Raw genomic sequence first — 21,126 nt, forward strand, 5'->3', positions numbered from 1 at the left:
GACATCATGGCTTTGTCCTCTGCTTTGCTTTGGATCTTGAATGCAGATCTCGTGCGATGTTTCTCCACATCCAGATACACATCGAAAACGAAAAAAAAAAAAAAAAAACCCCAAACAAACCATAAGCTAAATATTTTAGTGCAATGAGAAAAGACAGTTATTGAGACATTCTCGGGGAGTAGTGTGAGCCAGTCTCTCCTTCCCTTCCATGACAACTAAGGTGACGACAGCAACACCGAGGGTGATGATAATAATCAACTCTACTTCATTTAAGCGCAAAGAAGAAAAATTACGATGACGTGATAATTCGGTTTACAGAGGCAAGTAATTGAGAGATGACCAACATGTGTGTTTATTTGTTACAAGCGAGTACAAATTTCCTTGTAAAAGCTGCCTGGCAGTTGCACAAACTACCTCGGTCAACGACAAAAAAACCTCTTTAAACAGCTTTTACAGCTTTTTTAAATATCGCCCCTTTAAAAATATGGTATTATGTGTAATTAACAGATTCAATAGGAAAATTATTGTCAACTAAATGCCGAAGTTGGGCTGGAAACCACGATAAAATGATCACATGTTATTTAGCATTTAAACTCGTCCACCCTTTCGACCACATTTCTACATTTTCTTAAAATCCTTCTTTTATATCCGTCGATAGAATGAAATGCAAAACATCCCCCTCACACACACACACACACACACACATTGACTTAATAAAGTAAGTATACCGTTCATAAACGCGGTGAGCACTTTCTGGCCTCTAGTTGAATGTCCTCATTTCATAAGATGTACATATCAAAAGGAGTTATGGATGGATCAAAGGTGGATTAAATCATATTACAAGGTGTCCATCTATTTTAAGCAGTAATTTTCTAACAGTTACACGTTTACAGCATTGCCACAGAATACAAACCTGGTCAGGGGATTAGCCTATAAATTAAGAAAGATTTTTTAAGCGGCCTGCAATGTCCAATGAACAATAGAGAAAGATTGATTACTCTATCCTACGGGACCAAGACCCTTTAACGATGATGAATCACAGTAGTCCTGCCTGGAAGAATGGCATAAAAAAAACAAATCCTTCCCCAAACCATTTACGGAACCGCTTCAGTTCGACTAGAAGCAAATCTCTGCCCTACACGGGTATCAGTCTAATTTTGAGTACATTGCATTAGCTAGTCTGCTATTCCTTTACCCCACGAAAACAGTCATTTCGAAACAAATTTGCCAAAATGTTTCTATATCTAGAACTGGAGAAATAGTAAACAATAAAACTGAATGCAGCTCCCATGCAGACGCAAACATCGGCGACACTAACAAAGGCAAAATAAAAATATTCATACTTGCCTTTAGCACTGAACTCTGCGTTGAATAAGGGATACGCCCTGAGTAAAACCCTCGGCAATGTAAATATTAGAAATTCTGTAGATAACAGTATAAGCATTTTAGTCACAGCCAATTCCTTCTTTGTATTAACTGATGTGGTTTCTCTTCTCCATGAAGCAATCCGCCAAAGTTCAACCGTTGTAATGAAAGTAGAAATCAAAATTATTACATGACACCCCAAAGATATGAAAAAACCGTAAAATATTCCATCTACAAAGTCTAATAATTCCTTGTTCCTAGCTGCATAGTCTGTGATATAAAAATCCGCGAAAGTCACTTGTCTCTTCTCGTCAAAGACACACCGGACATCATACTTGGCTGTAACGACGAGCCTGAGGAAACAGACGATGGGAACTGTGGTGAGGACGATGACAGCCATGTTCTTGGTTTTCAGCAACAGTTTTGCGCGAAGAGGCATGAGTACAAATAAACATCTCTCACAGGCAATGATGGTAGAGAGAAAGGTGGCACCATAGCCAGTGTTGTAGAATAACAATACCTTGTGGTGTGTGAGAGTCTGAAACACCTGGCCATATCTCTCAGGAGACGAGAACATAAACATCTGCTCCGCAAACAGAATAAAGGAAAAGGTTAGTGTAGTGAAGTCGACGACTGCCAGACAAAACAGACAAAGATTGACTCGGTCTTGTAAACCCTGTTTGAAGAAGACCATCATGTTGAGGACATTCGCTGGTCCTCCAAATAAAAACAGAATCGGAATAATCACAGCTGATTTCAGTTTACTGATGAAGAGTTCAGTTTCTGAACTGATCAGGTCTTCAGAACCATCAGACGAGGATGTCAGCAAGCAGATGCTTGAATCGTTCTCACTAGAGTCTGTGATGGTACCGGGTAGAGAGGTGGAGAGAGGTACACGGAACATCTCACTATTGTTGTAGGTCATTTCGAAAGACACTTTTTTCGTCGAACCTTTCTTTATGAAAAGCTGTTCACAACTTTAGGTTTCCTTTTTTCTTGATCTTCATTTACATTGCTCCTTTATTTCTCTCTCTCTCTCTGGCTGCGCAGTGATGTGTCAGTGTCATTGGTTCCATTACAAATTTTTCTCATTTTCACAAACGTTTACTTTCGGTACATAAGTTTTGCATTTTTTTTATTCCTCTTGAAATTTATAGAAAGATAAATGTAATGTCTTTACATATGTGTTTCCTGTTCTGAAAACTTCGACATAAAAGAACTATATGTATAGGCTAGACTCAGTGAGAGAAAGACGGTTTCTGTGTTTCTCAAATGTATTCATGGCAGCCAATTTATAAGCATGTTTATTGACTTCATGCAAAGTATTTTGCATCTGGGTGGGCTGAAACGTGGAAAATGGGCGAAGGTAAATTTACAGGAAAACACTGCATGGTCTTTATCAAACAAAAACAAAATGACTAAAATACAATTTACTCACACATTCAAATATTGGATGGCGTTTGAATCCACTAACCGCGGGCACACACAAGCGCGACGGCACGCACGACAAACTCACAGCATGTAGACACAGATTTTTAGAAAATATACAAAAATGCGAGTTCATGTGAATAAATATACTCGGACAAACACGTGGACATTTACATACCTACAGAAGTCTAACAGCACGTAGCTCCCCATTCATAATTTCTACAAAGAAAGTTTAGACCTAGTTTTCTTCGCTTCTTTATTTTCTTGAGGAATACACAAAATTATGCGGAAATATTGTCACGAATTTCTTTTTCTTTACAGGTAAACATGCAGATATTTTCTCCCCGATCGTTAGTCAGACACGAGAATAAATACAAGTTGGAGGATCATCACGTGTCTGCATAAAGAGATGTGGATTTGGAGTAAAGTGGAGAGCACGGCAAATAAAAGAAGCATGCCACGGGATGCAGGGCACTGAGTGCACAAGTTCGTGAAAACATTGCTCAGATTTCATCATTTATAAATTGAAATAAATTAAAGTTTTGTTTAGTTTAGTCTCTTAAAACTGTTTTGATTTTTGTAGTCACTTTGCGAATGTAATATCAGACAGGTGTTTAGGTACTTCTTGAATTTGTTTTTCTTGAATATCTAGAAATATATATTTCTGTGGTTGGTTTTTTTTTTCTGTTCGTTTTTAATAAATTTTAAGGACAAACGTTCTTTCTCGTGTGGTCTGCGGTGTAAACATTCTTTTAAGGCACAGTTTTCTGGAGTGTTATAGCAATTGTTGACTTGAGGAGGCATCCAAGGTTATGACTAGTTATGACTGTTCACCATCCTTACATCCCCCGCTCACATTTGTATTGCATTGTTCGCAAATCTCACAAACTAAAATATGTGGGCAGTGGTGTTTATTTATAATATATATATTATATATTTACAAAATGATGCCGCTCCTTAAGGAATACTCGAGAGTCAATTAAATGAAAGGTAAACGTGCACAGAAGACGTATACTTTCTCTTTGATAAGTGATCTTACCTTGCAGTTGTCAGTGGTCAACGCCATCTCGCCCTTAAACAAATTTGGAAGAAAAAATAGCTCCATGGTCAAGTGTCACATCCAACATCAGTTGACTCGTAGGACACCAGAAACCCCTACTTGGAACAGTTAACATTTCACAAGATGCCGGCCGGTTATGAACTACTGAAAAAGTCAGCTTATGTAAAAGAATTTTGTCGATATAGATAGCGTGGAGGTAGAGAGCGAGAGAAAGTAACCACGTAAAGTAAAAGAATTTTGTCGATATAGATAGCGTGGAGGTAGAGAGCGAGAGAAAGTAACCACGTAAAGGAGCGACTACTCCGCCTTTGGATAAATCTTTCATGCATAAAAGAAGATTTCATTATTTCAAACAGCAAGTAAATTCAAATGGGAATTGAGAGAACGCTGTAAAATTGAAAGACAGACTGCTGCAGAGACTGGTAATCACAGTTTTCTCCATTTATGCTATCATCCCGATGCTTGAGTTCTCTTATGACTATTGTCGGTTCATGCTCAGAAAGTTCCTTAACATTCCTGTAAAAGTATCGTCCCATAATATTCTGAACAATGTGTTTGAAGGCATTCGTGGATCTTGATCAATAAGACATCAAGAGATGGCGACGTTGAAGTTTAAAAGAAGGGAAGGGAGGTAAGTGATTGATGAAGCAAAGAAAGCTGCAGATACATTCCCTTTACTCCTCTCTCCTGGTCTGTTTTCTTTTTCTCTGTTTTACATGTCCAAGTCAATTGTCTACCTCCATTTTGTTTGGAGTATATTTTTACAAGAAGAAAATAAATTTAGATTGCTGAAACAAGGCGTGCGAGTATACATATTTACAGTAAAGGATTTTGTTATTTTTTTCTTTCCTGTTTACTCTGTCAAACACAATGAAGGCATTAATGTAGAGACACTGATGGGAGGTCAGACAAAACAGACGAAAGTTGTTTTGTAAAAATAGAGCAGTTAAAGTCACTGACATCGGCAATGTCTCAGGCGTCGTATTTTCTCTCTATCATCTTTCTCCAATCACTCAATCAACAATCACAGACACATGCACGCACATAAGTCTTATCATTGCATAGCTTGCATAGCTCGAGTCTATATTCATTTAAGATAGCGACTGGGCCTTTCACTGCGATCACAAAATAACTGTACCTACTGCTTTTTCTTTCTTATGTATCAACCTACCTAGCCTTCTACATTCTTGGTACAAAGCTGACTGAAGCAATGGCTTCGGGTGGCGACTGTCGTGATGATACGATCTTTACGTTGACGCTAAAGATGTCAGTAATAACCTGTAAAATAACTCCCAGTGAACAGAACCTGTTCATAATCCTTTTCCAAGAAATCAAGGAAACGATAAGAGTAGGTGCCTCTGGATGATTTCAACATACTAATCATCAGGTGAACCTCACCTATTTACAGTGCCCTACTTGGGTGTGCCTACGTCGTCATGGCAACAGCCAACATGCAGCCAGAAATCAAAGTTTGATTGGTTGTAATAACTACAATCAGGGAAACGACCTGCACGTCCTTTGTTTGGTGTCTTTTGTGTTCTTTGGTGATAGACTGCCGCTTGGGGTCTTCAATACAACTTAAAACCTGAATTCCACTTCAATAGACTTCTAGTCAGACATACACGCGGGAGGAATAAATGTGTAAACTATTCGATTGCTTTACTAAGAAAAACTGGCTTTTCTACCGCTTCTGTCGTTAGAAAACTGTCACAAGATGGCTGCTCTTTGTGACTTGCAGGCCGCAAATGATGGCAGTGTAATATCTGGTAGTAAACCTCTCTACACAGACACGGAGGTGTACCCTGGTACATCCTAGCCAAAGGTAGATTCAGGTGACGATCGTTAGAGTGGAGCTTCCAACTACCTCTACAACATCTCTACCCGGGCGGACAACGATAACAATGGCAAGCCACTGGCAGATCCACAAAGTCTCACGGGAGTAACGGGAAGTTTAGACCACCATTGGCAGTACTGAGAGAATAGAAGTCAACACGAAATACATTAAAGTCATTATTTATGCGGTTAAAGAAGATGTGACGAATATGGCAACGAGGAAAACAATTGTTTATTATTTAGCAAACACATTGATGGTTTTCACGTAAGTCTCATAAACACAATGATTAGATAATTAGATTACATGCAAAGTTATGTATTATGAGCTAGTACAGTTTGTTTCGCATCTTTATCATCATCGTTACCCTTACAATAATCACAGTTTATCTTTATATTCTGAGCACAAAATAACTGCACTCACAGTATCTTCTGATACATCTTTTTATGGACTTTTGATACAAGGTGCACGGTTTTGGTTTGTGAGATGGATGGACAGTTATTAAAATCCAAGCTACTGGCCACGGTTGATATGTTTTACTCTTGCACAATATTGTAATGGCTGCCAGATTGTGCTTGTGAAGGTAACATTGCAAAGAAATTTTCATGTCTTCTTTTAACGGTTCACACAGAGTTTCTTTTACTAACCCATTTCACTTTTTTTCCATGTTTTCCAGGTCCATTACCTCAGAGTGACAAATCGTCAATAAGATGAATTACTTGTCCTCCAAGAAACAACAGCAATAACACCAAAGCAAATTTATAACTTCCTTTACACCACACATCTATCCTAGAAGCTGATTTCTCAAACGACACGATGACTGGATAAATGGAAATTAAAAAAATAGGAATAAACTCACGACATTTGTGCTTTATGTTGGAGTTCAACATGAAAAAACCGCTCTAGACACTTGTCTCTGTTATAAACCTCCTGTATATAAAATAAATTTAAGTAAATATTCAGTAAAGGGATATAATTACTAAAGGGATATAAAACCATTTTCATTTCAGGTCGACTACGCAGCTTGGCTGTTTTGTCGATTTGTCTAAGGTGATATGATGTGGGATAAATGTATTGCTATCACTAACTGAACAACAGAAGTTACTAGAAATATTATTATAGCCTGTTACTTTGGTACTTCTTCGAAAAAGAAGGCATTAATTCTATAAAATCTTTATGCTTATATAGTTTTATCTAGAAGCTATTGAAGTGTCTTATTACATTTGTTATATTTTATTATTCAAGGCGAAAATAATTCAATTTAGTTATCGTCTGCTTTTCAAGACACGATTTTGTAAGCGTTTTAAAAACAAGCTCTTAAATGTCTGTCTGTACTTTGAACCAGCGAAATAGTAGACAAAAAAATGAAGACAGGATCCCATGTAGCTACAGGATTCTGAGATGCTGATACCAGCAAGGAAGAAATAACGGTATTTTCCTTTAGTTCCAAACTCTGAACTGTAAAACGGAAGTGTTCGAAGGGTCATCTTTGGCAGACAAAATATCAGAAATTTTACCGACAAGATGAGAAGCATTTTTGTTAAAACTATTTCTTTTTTTGAATCACCTGTAGAGGCCTGTTTCCTCCAGACAACAATCTCCCAGAGTTTTGCAGACATTACTATAGTTGCGATCAGTACAATGATTGGACATCCTATTGAAATAACAAAACCGTAGAATACTCCATCTAAAATTTTAAGCATAATTTTGTTTCGTTCCTCATATTCAGTAGCATAGAAGGACATGTAGGTGAGCTGTCGTCTGCTGTCAAACACGCAGCTGACTGTGTACTTGGCAGTGACTACGAGTCGGAGAAAGGTGATGACAGGTATGAAGATGGCAATGACAGCACCCATGGTCCTTGCCGACAGAAGAGTCTTTGCCTGTAGAGGGAACAACACACAGACACATCTCTCCATTGCTATCAAAGCAGACAGAAACATGGACGCATAGGGCGAGCTGTAGAAAATCATCATTTTGTTGTTCACAAAAAAGGCGTATACAGGTCCGTAGTTGTCGTGAGACTGAAACATGAACATTTGCTCCGAAACCATGAGGAACATGTAAGAAAGAAACACGAAATCGACTAAAGCGAGACTGAAGAGACAAACATTGACTCGATCTCTCAAACCTAGCTTCAGGAAAACAACGATGTTGATAACATTTGACGGACCGCCGACGAGAAAGAGGACAGGAATGATGACAGCTGACTTTAACTTGGAAATGAATTCTTCTGTCTCTGGGCTCACCAAATCATCATGACTATCCAATGATGTCACCAAACAGCTTTTTCCTTGATAATAACTGCTGTTGTTCATCGTATTGTTCATCGTGTTGTTCATCGTGTTGTTCATCGTGCAGCTGCTGTCATTCGAGAAGAAGACTCTTCAATGGTCTTCCTTCGTGCACGGTGTAGGTTTAGTTAAAGTGTGAGAGCGAAAATTCATTTGGAATATTTGACAAAATCTCTGGAAATAAAAGACAAACTGGTTTTGTATACTGTTATCGTTTAAACTGCAATAAAAATCAACGTTCCTTTGGATGATCCCAAGAAGATGGCTGACGATACTCAAAAATCTTGCAAAGCTGTCCTTCATGATAATGATGAAAAGTAAGAACATTTCTCTCTTTTAACGCTGACCTCCCAACTTTGTTTTAGTAGCTGTCAAGCTTTACGAAGTTAATTTATATCAGAAAGCTAATCAGTTTGTGAGAGCTGGTCTCTCATGATGATAGATTGTAAAATAAACAATCATGTTATTTTCTTGTATTTATATCCATTTTTTTTCAATTTTTCCACGTGGATTGACATTTGCCTCACCTCCTACCCGCACGCACGATGATATATCGTACTTACCATTCACATCGTAGCATTAGGAAAAAAAATATAAGCGTAAAAGGACAAACGACTAAATATTTTCACATTTTTTCTAGAATATATATCCTTTTGAGTAATCACTCCCAATTTTTTTTTATTTATTTTTTTTATAATATAAAATATTACTAGGTTTCTCTCTTCTGGACTATGTATGTGCGTGTTTTTTTTTCTTTTTTTTTTTTTTTTTTTTTTGATATGTGTGTGTTTGAGTTTTAGTACGAGTTCCAGCTGAAACAGATATTCGGCACAATTTTCTTTATTGCTTTACTTACTAGGAAGGGCGTACTGTTATCGAGCCGGAGCTGAGTTCTTTACTGATTTTTTCGTTGCACCATCATTGAAGACCTACTAACTATACACTATTATTTCTGCATATTTGTCTTTTTTTGAAAGGAGTTCTTGCATTTTTCAATGAAATTTACAGAACTCTGAACGTAACTATTTGCTCATTATTTTGTAAGAGAAAGGTTGATCAGTTGGAGGCGTCAACCATTTCTTCTCTTGACTTAAAAAGAAAACAAATTACGACCCTTAGAGCTTCAGTTATTTGCTTTGTCCCGTACACTTTGCCACTGAGGAGGTTTAAACTGAGGAAGCAAGCATGTATATAAAGCATCTAATTTTTGTCAGTAGCGATGTCAAACAGAAGTTGCTAAGTGTGATTGACGAGGTATTAAAGAATATTACAGCTTGCAGCTTGTTTTTCTTACTGCTTATAAGTTTAGTCGACAGTAAGATGTTTATTCACAGTATTTAAAAAAAGTCTTCATTTGATAGCAAAATTAAAATTCTTAACTTTCATTTTTTACGAGAAGATCAACAAATCGTATCAGGATTTGGCTTTGCAGTCATCACAGAAATATTGTGGAACTTGTGACTCTGAATTCCTGCATTTGCCCCTGCAACACCAACAGATTCGTTGCTGTACCAAAAAGTGAAAACATTGTACAAAAAGTGGAAGAAACTGCATCTTCAGAGCATCTGTCCCAAGTGTCTCTGCTCGGACTGACTTTTAGAACTGGATGACCACTCTATTTCCTCCTCTCGTGTATAGAGTTGTATCACCATGGTAAGTTTGATGTAGTCAAGAAAGAAACAATCGCCCCATGGCTAATAAAAAGAATCTTTGCACTTGTGATTTTAGAATCATTTCATCGGTGCAATTGTTTGTTTTTTCTAAAAGGCAAATATTTGTCGTTCTTGGAGACCTTCTCTCAAGCTTTTGTTTAAACGAATAAAATTATTTATTTACTTAGCAGACGTGAATTTTTGAGAATCTTGAGTGTCTAGTTTTCTTGTATCTGTGCATCAGTTGCTGAGTTTCTTTGATGCTGCCTAGAAACATTTGCCATCATCACTCCCGTCTGCATCTTGCGGTGTCTCAGGTACCCCGAGTACCTTCCCACTCCTTAGGCCCCGTAGGCAGTATCAAAGGTCGAGAACTTTCTTTGTGACCCAGTGCTGCTGATATCATGAAGGTTTTGCTCCAATTACATTTTTACTGAGGTAGAGAGCGCGTTTTGGATGTGACCAGAGAGCATCCACATCACAATAACACAAGACCATAATTCATAAGCTATTTACTACTTTATTAATTTTACTACAAACAATTAAACACACAAATCCCCTCCTTTACCGAAACCCTGTTTCTACATGTGTTTATCTTTGTCTAAATATATTTTTCTTCGTCTATAAGCATATTCATCTCCCTCCAGCTCTTCACGGCCCTCCTCCAGGTGTGACCATCGACGCTACATCTCTGCCTCTTCCGAGATGAAGGATAAGAGAGAGAGAGAGATAGATGTTTCCTCTGTCTTTGTATACATGTCACTTTTAGAGTGCGAGCCTTTCGGTAACTGACCAGTCAATGGGTGGTCATGCGGTCAGCCTCATCCTTAAATAACTAAAGCCCATCACGTGATACCTGCCATCATTAGACTGCCACCAATATTTCAATACTTCGATCTGTGGAAGCTAACACTTTGACCTAGTAGCACCTAAAGAGACCAACGCCTTAGTAAACATAAGAAGAAAGGATAAGCACAAAGCAAGTAAATTTAATTACCATGCCTTGTCGAACCTATTTACCGTAGAAAAATATTCTGTGGGAAGACTTGTCAGGTAATCCGCCTCTCTACGTTTTTCCCCTCCCTTGACGACTGATAAGGAGGATTGCTTTTACTGTTTTAAATTCTCTTAGTACACAGTTTCATGTTTTCTCATTTTGCAATTATCGTTTATGCTTGCTGGAATCACGAAGTCCTAACATACGACAATATATTGACAATCGTCAACTCTAAAGTCCTTCTGACAATTTGCTTACAGAACCAGATACCAGTATATTACAATGTTGATTAAAGCAGATACAACTATTTCTGTGGGATATACCCGTAGCCTTGTATCAAATCTTACAAACCGAGGTCATTTGATGTGTACCCGATATTTGAACCACAAGGCTGTGTACTGTATAGTTTGTGAAACATTGACCTCATTCCATTTGAACCAACCAGCTGTTTGTGTAAACATCCACCTAGAGGTTCAGCTCCTAGACATACATTTCTTTCTCCACTACTAGAAAAGCTCATAGCTTTGACAAAAGTCGATATAAAATAGTTACACAGGGATAATATGGCCTACACCCATAATTGTAAATACATGTATTTGATTATATATTTATAATCCAATCTTCTTTCGTCGTTAAACAAGCAAGCGTAAAGAGATAGTGGCCTTTTATCATGTTTAGTACCTATTGACAGACTGCTTGGGTAAACAAACTGTTACCGTCAGCAGTGTTTTTATCTGTAGATGAGAAGCCAGGAGATGATTGAAGCTACTGATGTATGAGGAGAGCATTCGTCTTCAAGACAGAAGCCTGACTGAAGGTTCAGATTGTTGTCCAGTAATGGGAAGACTAACCAGCCGCAGCAGTGCAACCCACCGAGGATGCTGGTGCTGATGAGGCTACGAGTTACCCCGGGTCTGACACTGTACCTGGCTCACAAGAGAAATCTCTAGCTCTCTAAATAAGTTTCTTTTTCCAGAGACTGAGTATTAAATGTAGACCATGATTTGAAAGTCGTTTCTCTCTTCTTGTGACATCAACAATAAAAAAGTGATCAAAATCCATAAAGAGTTTCAAAGGTGTAATTTCCGTTCTTTTTGTTTGGTAATTTTTTTTTCTTTCCAGCAGGAAATATTACGAATATAAAGGAAAGTCATTTCTTGTAGAATCAGGTTGGGGATGATATTGATGTAGAGGTTAGATTTTTATTTTACAATACAATTACATTCCTTCAAGGTATATTAATATAGACTTTTACATTTATGCTAATATTATAATACTTGAAATATACATTTATCCTAATAGTTCACATTTTAAAAATATAATCATAAAACAATCTTAATCCAAACTGATTTTTTAAACCTAGCTTGGCTATAATTTGTATAATTGCATGCACAATTTTAATCATTTCTGTTAAGATCAAGGATACGAAAAACGGTCACAAAAACAAAGTTCTGAACTTGTTAGTAATTACTGAGTCGAGCAAAAAGAACTCATTGCATTGACACATTCGTTGGATGTGTTAGTCTAGATTGCCAGGCCCCTCGATAATACTCAAATTTGCAATAAAAAGCGTCTTATGATTGATTGAAAGTGAATATAAACAACCTGCATGTATGACAACAACCATGTGAGATTATACACTTGAGCAATTGTGAAGTCACATGTTGCAGGTGTGTGTGTCGTGAGCGTGTGTGTTTGTGTTTATGTTTGTGTTTGTGTGCTTTGTGCGTGCTCGTGAGCTGGATCCTTTCGTTTTCTTGTTAAATGTTAAAAAAACTAAATACAGAAAAATGGCGTGCTAAGTGAACGTGCCAGGAGTTATGATTGACATTAATTTTTAGTAAATCATTATTTTGAAACCCAAAAGGAAACGCTCACAAACATTAGTATCTATCATTTACCTCTATCCTGCTACTTTACTTGCCTTTCCATTTTAAATACGAGAAAACGCAACTTGGAATCAAAGAAACTGTTACAAAGTTTTGTGAAAACCATTCACCAAGCATCTTTCAAGAGTTTACCATCGCTACTGACAAACACCAGTTTAACTCTCTTTTTTCCATATTTTCCTGCATAAATGCGAGTGGCAAACTACAGAAAATTAAGATAATTTCTGAAATTTGATTTGTATGTAAAACAAAAGGAAAGAAAGAAATATTTTTTAAGCTATTAAACATAAATCCTTTGGATTCTAAAAGATATTACGATGGAAATATTCTAAAATATTCTAAAATAAACTATTGATAATTGTAACGATTCGCGATTGAGACGAATCTAGTTAGATTCATGTTTTTATTTTTAACTTTCCCTGTGGTCAGGGAAGAGCAGGCGCGCGAGCGCTGACGTAGCTCTGCGTGACGTTTCTTTTGCGTCATATAGTGAATGACGTAAAATGACCTGGCACAGTGTAACTGGGGCGACGGGAGGCTATGGAGAGCCAGGATTGGTGGAGAGAGTCTCCAAGAAAGACAGTTGGATGGTCGTCCTAGTTACCTGGTCGCTAGGGTGCCTGATTGGTCAGGAGGGAGAAAAGGACGTGTTAACTAGGTGATGCTAACGGTTCTCGGGACAGACGAGACCAAGCAGTTGGTGTGTAGAGACCAAGCAGTTGGTGTGTAGAGACCAAGCAGTTGGTGTGTAGAGAGCTCCGTGGGGAGTGTACAGTATACAGTTAACTACACAGACAACTTCACGAACTGCGTGAAGGAATTCAAAGGATTAGCCTGCTGGTCAGTGATTTCGTCAGCGCCAACCATCTGAGAAGCGTTTGGAAGAGGTTGACGCTGGAGGGGGTAGTGTCCTTTTATTTTGTTTCATCCTCATCTCATCGTTAGTTAATTTCATAAACATTAAATGTGTTAATCGTTGGCCGGACCTTTTTGTTGAAAAAGGTGAAAGAGTGCGGCGAGCGTGGTTTACATGCAGATGTTACACGCGCTCGCAAACACATTCAACACACTCTTTCGTTAAAAACGTTACAATAATGTAACATTGCTCTTAAATACCGTGTTTATAGACAAGTTTTTTTAACATTTTTTTTTAAGTAAGCAAACGCGAGAAGTTCCTCATGACGTATTGACGATCTTTGATAATTTGTCAAAATAAATAAAATTAAAAAATTACCATTTAACCAGTCTTTCACGGCACCATAACAATTAGCCAAAAATATAGTTTAATAAGCTACACAGAATGTTTCCAAATGGATGCTCGAACCAGAAGATTGCATATAATTATCAAAGTCTTAAAGAAATAAACTCATTTAGGTTTGATTTTATTTTACAGTTTTAGATAAATAACTGTAAGCGTGGTAATTTTTCAAAAGGATAATAAGGGGTTGGGGAATATTAAAAATAATTTCCGCTGCTTGTCGTTATTATATTTTTTTTCTTAGCAACTTAAGGTTAGATATTTCAGCGTTCTCTTTGGAAAGGAAGGAGGATTTCCATAAATACAACGACTACTTAGCCGAAGCCAGTATTGTCAGTGCCACACAACTGTTTTGTTGTATTATGTCAAACAACCAAAAGGAAGCTACATGGTGGTCCAAGTTTTTCTTTGACACTTTTTGAGGTAAGAATCACAGGAAGTGATAGTATGTTCTTCTAATTATTCCACACAGTTACCATCCACCATCTATAGTGGACCGCTATTGTCAAAAATGAACCATTAACTCTACAGACCATCACCACTACCATCGTTACAACTTCTATTTGCAACGAAATCCTCTCAGCGAACACAAAAATATTATTACCAAGCGAAATCCCAAGACAGGAGTAAACTAAGATGACTTTAGTCCTCGGTTGTCATGCCTACAAGCACTTCAGTCAAGAAGTCTTAGTCCACTATTTCCAAAATTCACTTAATTTCACTTACGCTGGGCTGCGGTCAGTTTACAAAAGTTACTTAACCTCTTTATCTTTTTTCTCAGGAATTACATCAAACAATCCATTGAGATGAATCAAGTTTGCATTCTTGCTGTATAGCAAACGATGTTATCGTCCTATTCAGCCGAGGGCTGCAACTACAAGTGTCACGATGAACAACAGCAGCTACTTCCAAATTAAATGTACACTGGTGACGTCATATGATGGGCGCGATGACCTGATCAGTCCAGAAACCGAACAGCTTATCACAAAGTTAAAATCAGCTGTCATCATTCCTCTCCTCTATATCGTCGGCGGCCCGTCAAATGTAGTCAACGTCGTTGTCTTCTTTAAATTAGGTTTGAGAGATCGAGTGAACTTGTGTCTATTCAGCTTGGCTGTCGTCGATTTATTGTATCTCTCTTTCTTGTTTATTATGGTTTCAGAGCAGATGTTCATGTTTCAGTCTTACGAACAGTACGGACCTGTCTACGCATTTATCGTGAACAACAAAATTATGATTTTCTATAGTGCATCCTATGCTTCCATGTTTCTGTCTGCTGTGATAGCAATAGAGAGATGTGTCTGTGTGTTGTTTCCTCTACACGCAAAGACTATTCTGACGACAAGAACGATGGGTGTTGTCATTGTCATCTTCGTACCTGTCATCACCTTTCTCCGACTCGTAGTCACTGCCAAGTACACAGTCAGCTGCGTGTTTGACAGCAGACGACAGCTGTCCTACATGTCTATGTTTTCTACAGATTATGAGAAAAGAAATAAAGCTATGTTGGATATTGTCGATGGAATATTTTACGGTTTTGTTATTGCAATAGGTTGTCCAGTTATTGTGATGATAGCTACCTTGGTAACATCGGTAAAACTGTGGGAGATTGTTACCTGGAGGAAGCAGGTCTCTACAGGTGACTCTAAAAAGGAAATAGCTTTAACCAAAATGCTTATCGCCGTATCAGTGGAGTTTCTTGTGTTTTCTTTAATGAGAATGGTTCTTCGAATATTTCCATTATTCAGTTCTGACTTCGGTTCAAGTGGAAAATATCGCATTTTTTTCAATGTCTGTGTCAGCATCTCGGAGGCTGGTAGCTACATGGGTGGATGCTTTCGTTTCTTTGTGTATTATTTTGCTGGTTCGAAGTATAGGCAGACATTTCTTCAATTATTTTCTAAACATTTTCACACGCCTCAAATGAAAGGAAGCCTGCATCAAAGTAACTGATTATTCATGCAATGTGTTATACTCAGCGATTGTGAAATCATTTTCACAAATTGGACAAGAAAGCAATAATAAACTTATTTTTCTCTACAAAATTCTTCTATTCCTTATGTCCACATACGATCAGTCTCTCTCCAGATATTTTCAATGTATCAATATGCAGTCATTAAGTAAAACCAATAGTAGTTTGAAGAGAGATCCCTGTGTCTGTGATGGCCACTACTTGTTTGTTCTCCGATTACAACGATAGTACATCCTGTAAATTTTGTTTGATTTTGACTTATTCTACTAAATATAAGGTGTAACTGAAACTGGTTGAGGATCGGTGAGGTTACCTCACTTCATAAAGAAATAAGGTAAGTGTCTCCAGAATATTTTCAGGTCTTTCTATCAAGGTACTGTAATCAACAGGTGCAACTACTTCTTCTAGAATAATAAATTTACTGCTGTTTCTCTTGCCGAAGATATCCACTAAGCATGGTCATTTCTACCTAAAATTATTAATGACTCACTCTAACAATCGAGCTTATAATGGTCTACTAGTAGTTCATCACATCCATGTATTCACAACGAAGATTGTGATAATCCCCAAAGCGAAATGTTTCTATTTCTCTGTTTGATTTTTCCTTTCCGTAGATAAGCCAGTGCACTCATGTTTCCAGTTCAGTGAAATTGTTTTGTAATGACTCCGCAAGTTTGCAAAATTTGGTGAATGAGTTCCTTTCAATTCTGATTACATTTACATATCCATCTATAATAAACATAGCTCGCAAATAATGCAAAGAAGCCTGTCGTGGTCTTGACTGTGGAAGCATTGACTTGAATACCCACGTTTCACTTGACTGCGCTTCCTGTGAATGTACATTCGTAAAGAAGTTCTTTTGCCATTAAGAATCTGCTGAACATGTCGGACTTGAGCGTTTCCCATTATCTGGGTCTTTTGATGTCTGATTCCATCCAGACTGATTTCAAATTATAACAGGCAGTTAAGCAACTTTTTCAGAAATATAACTTTTATCAAAACAAGAAAGGATGAGGGTACATGCCAGTCAGGGTATGTTCTGTATTGGTTGTGTTTTGAATTAAAAACAGTACAGGAAAGTGAACGAATAAAGAAAAGAAAGACGAACTATTTTAATAATAAGTATTATCACAAGACACAAGAACAATAATAGAGTTTGTATGGCGGACTTTTTTGCGTTGTACAGGAAAGACTAAGATTCGAACCGACAGCCAACAATACGAGAAACTCAAGCGTCAGTAAACGAATACAACATTGCAAACATAATTAAAATGCATCGATAAATATTAAAATCTAAACAGTCAAGAGTACACTTCATTAAGAAATACAACTTAATACAACTTTACAAATGTACGATGTTTTGACATTTATAATTATTGTGTAAAATTAGTTCATCAATAAACACAGAGAGCTTCAGATGGTTTTATTATGATTTGAAATGTTTGTTTGGGAACATGGAAGTACCTGGTAATATAGTGACATGTTGGTAGGCATGTACTCTGTGTGTGTGTGTGTGATGAGCTGTTGTAGTAGAAAATGATCTACTCGACAACTTTTACTGAGTTTGTATCTTCCAAAATACCCTGATTAACTGTGAACTACATTTTGCTTCGAGGTTTAATGTTAAAACGTGTTTTGTATTTACTAACTTTTTGAGCACAGTTGTCCACAAGTAGAAAGATCGTTTTCCTCTTTGTTTTACTTTCACTGTTAACAAATTGCAAACTATGCTGAAACATTTCTCTTCGTGTGTACCTTTTTGCGAAAAGTCACAAAACACTAATCTGCATATATAAAACAGAAGAATCAGAAACAACCCTGGGTCACGAACGAAATTTTCGAACTTTGACCGAAATAGGGTCTTGAAAAAAGTTCAGGAAAAGCAGTTTTTCAATACAAATTTATGTTATGAGCTGCCACTTCAGGAAGAGGGTGAGGGTAGCTTAAGACAACTGCATCAAATGCCGATGTACACAGGAGAGAATGACTCGAATAACCGATCGACTTCATAATGATAAGCATTATGATTTATTTTCGCAAAAATGATGCTGATCATAATCAACACAATCAAGACCACCGCTGAGGACCATTCTAGGTTCAGACTAGATAGGTGCACAGCTAAAAACGGATCTGCAACTGTCGAACTCAGATGGAAGCAAATTTAACTAGATCGTCTCCTCAAATTTATGAACATTTCAGGTAGTTGACAGTCTTTGTCATGTCACGCAAAAATTCAACATCTAAAAGGACCTGAAAGACTGCTAACAACATTACGCAGTTACAGGAAAAAACTTACAGAAAAATATCGGTCATATGCTACCAAGCACCTTAATGATCACAGTACCTGCAATTATATAAAGTTTATAATTTATACATTTAATTGAAGAATCAAAAAAAATATGAAAGTATATGTATATGTAGCTAATTATTCAGTCATGTACCTCTATAAATGTTAAAACACGTTGACAAGAAGGCAATATATAGTATACCTACATTTCGGATTAACTAGTTTATCGGTGACAAAAACTAGAAAATTTAACCGAAACCTGTTACAAAAAAGTATTGCTATAGGAGGGTTGTATTCGTAGCCTATACTCGAAACTAAAGAAGACAAGTCACGTTTCCAGTGAACCTTCCAGGACCTTTGTTCACCTGTGTTAATAAAATATTTGAATGGTAAGTAGACCTCAAAGTATATTAAATTTTATTTCAACGAACAAATATCAGTACTTAAAATAAGTCATTCGCTTGACACATTACAGAGTTAATTCACTCCTAATTAGCCAATATCAAATACTGTGTCAGTAATTAAAATAGCTGTCACATGAACGCAGTCGTAATTAACCAATAACAGAGAAAAGGTCATTATTGCCAAACTGTACTGTATCTTCGCTATTTCTTGATTAATTGAAGACATGTGGCAAGCGTAAAAGCAATGGTCAGAATTCTACTTTAAACGGAAATCTTTGAACGGAATTAATATTCCTAAAGACGCTTTGCGGTTTGCTTTTATTACTTTTTTATTGCTTGTGAGCTTTAATTAGAATTACATACATTTTTTTCTTTCCTTTATTGAACGATTAAAAATTAGAAAAAAAAACCCAAGCGCACTTCTGCCTCGTGCATAGAAAATATATTGGAGGGGGAGGAGGGTATTGGATTTTGACTTTTCGTATATACTATTGGCTATTTGATACAATGTGTTCACAGAGTTAAAATTATTTTAGATTATGAGAATGTTCAATTAATCAGTATTCGAAGCTTCCTTTGTTTGCTTCCTTTCAATATAAGTTTTCGAAAACAAACTATGAAACGTTTGTCTGTACTTGGAGCCAGCAAAATAGTATATGAATAAATGGAGGGACGATCCTATGTAACCACAGGATTCAGAGATGCTGGTGCAAACAAGAAAAAGTATGCGATATTTTCCCGTAGTACTAAAATTAGAGTTTAAAATTGGAACCGTCCTTAGCGCCATCCTCATCAGAGAAAACAACAGAAACTCTACAGACAAGGCAATAAGCATTTTGGTTAAAGCAATCTCTTTTTTCGACTCACCTGTGGAGGTTTGTTTTCTCCAGGTAACTACCTGCCACAGCTTTACAGAAGTTATTACAGTAGCGATCATCACAATGAGTGGACATCCTATTGCAATGATGAAACCGTAAAGTATCCCGTCGATGATGTCCAGCATAACTTTATTTCGTTTCTCATAGTCCGTTGCATAAAACTCCATGTAGGTTATCTGTCGTCTGCTGTCATACACACAGCTGACTGTGTACTTGGCAGTCACCACCAGACGCAGGAACACAATGACCGGTACGGATATAACAATGACGATACGCATCGTCCTTGTCGTCAGCAAAGTCTTTGCGTGTAGAGGAAACAAGACACAGACACATCTCTCTATTGCTATCACAGCAGACAGAAACATGGACGCATAGTGTGCACTGTAGAAAATCATAATTTTGTTGTTCACGAAGAAAGCGTAGACAGGTCCGAACTTCTCATTGGACTGAAACATGAACATCTGCTCTGAAAACAGAAGGAAAATGAAAGAAAGGTACAAAAAATCGACAAGAGCTAGACTGAACAGACACAGATTTACTCGGTCTCTCAATCCTTGTTTATAGAAAACAACCATGTTGACAACATTTGACGGGCCGCCGACAAGATAGAATAGAGGCATGATGACAGCTGACTTGAACTTGGCGATGAGTTGCTCGGTCTCTGGACTGATCAGGTCATCACGACCGTCATATGAGGTCACACTGGTGCATCTCTCTTGAATATAGCTGGTGTTATTCATTGTAACCTGGTTTCTCTTGACTGGTTCTTCGGCGTTAAACCTTCAAAAATAGAAAACATTTTGTGTTTTAATTTTAAGATAAAATCTTGTTACGTATTTACTATTAAGGTGGTTCATACTCTTGAGTCAAAAAAATTGTATTTGCAAACATTATATTAAAATTGAGTGACATGTACTTTATAGTGATAATCAAGATAGCGACCACAATGATCATCTTAATATGCAAACAATATTTCTTTCCTTAAATCTTACCTGAAACAGTTGTTAAGCAGAAACGTAGTTTGCAGACTGCACATGCGCAAACAGCCATCTTGCCTCCCAGAGAAGCGGATGTGAATGTTGCTGTCGCCTGACGACCTAAGGCTTAAGTAAGCTTTGTTTATTCTTGTGTATACAGAAACATTGCAACACGAAAAGGGGCTTACCTTTCTTCGTCAAATACTCATATTGAAATTTATACTTATCCTCAAAGATCTGACAAGCTTAAAATGTCAGCGACAAAGAGAAAAATATACTTTTCAGGGTTTCTATCACTAAATTTTCTTCTGTAAAATTACCTCACACATAATTATTTCTCACAAAATGTAAAATAATTACGTCTTTCTGAGTTTGTCCATTGCCTGCTCTAGATATTAGCTCTCTAATTATCTTCTGGGAGGATCTTCTTTGAGCTTTTTTTAATTCTTTACTAATTGCTGGTGTACCTTGAAGAAAATAGATTAAGTTTTATTTAGTTCTACCACACCTTCAGGGATTGCTAAAATACAAGGCAATTATCATTTTGTTTGGATGTTTACCTTGTGATGCAGAAACAGCAGCAGAAGTCATTTGTTTGCCACGTGACATAGCACGAGGAACATGTCTTACTTGAAAAAATACCAATCTCACACCCACACACGCAGACGCCACTACACGCACAGATGTATCAAACTTTAAAAATAAAATATATAATAAAAAAAAATTCCCCTCCTTGTGCCCACACTTATGCAAATATGCAAATACATGTGCGTATACAAACGCGTGAACTCATTCTCTTTGTCTCCCATAATCTCTACACTACTCATTATTAGT

The sequence above is a fragment of the Pomacea canaliculata genome, linkage group LG4 (genome assembly GCF_003073045.1).
Source record: "Pomacea canaliculata isolate SZHN2017 linkage group LG4, ASM307304v1, whole genome shotgun sequence".
Classification (NCBI taxonomy): Eukaryota; Metazoa; Mollusca; class Gastropoda; order Architaenioglossa; family Ampullariidae; genus Pomacea; species Pomacea canaliculata.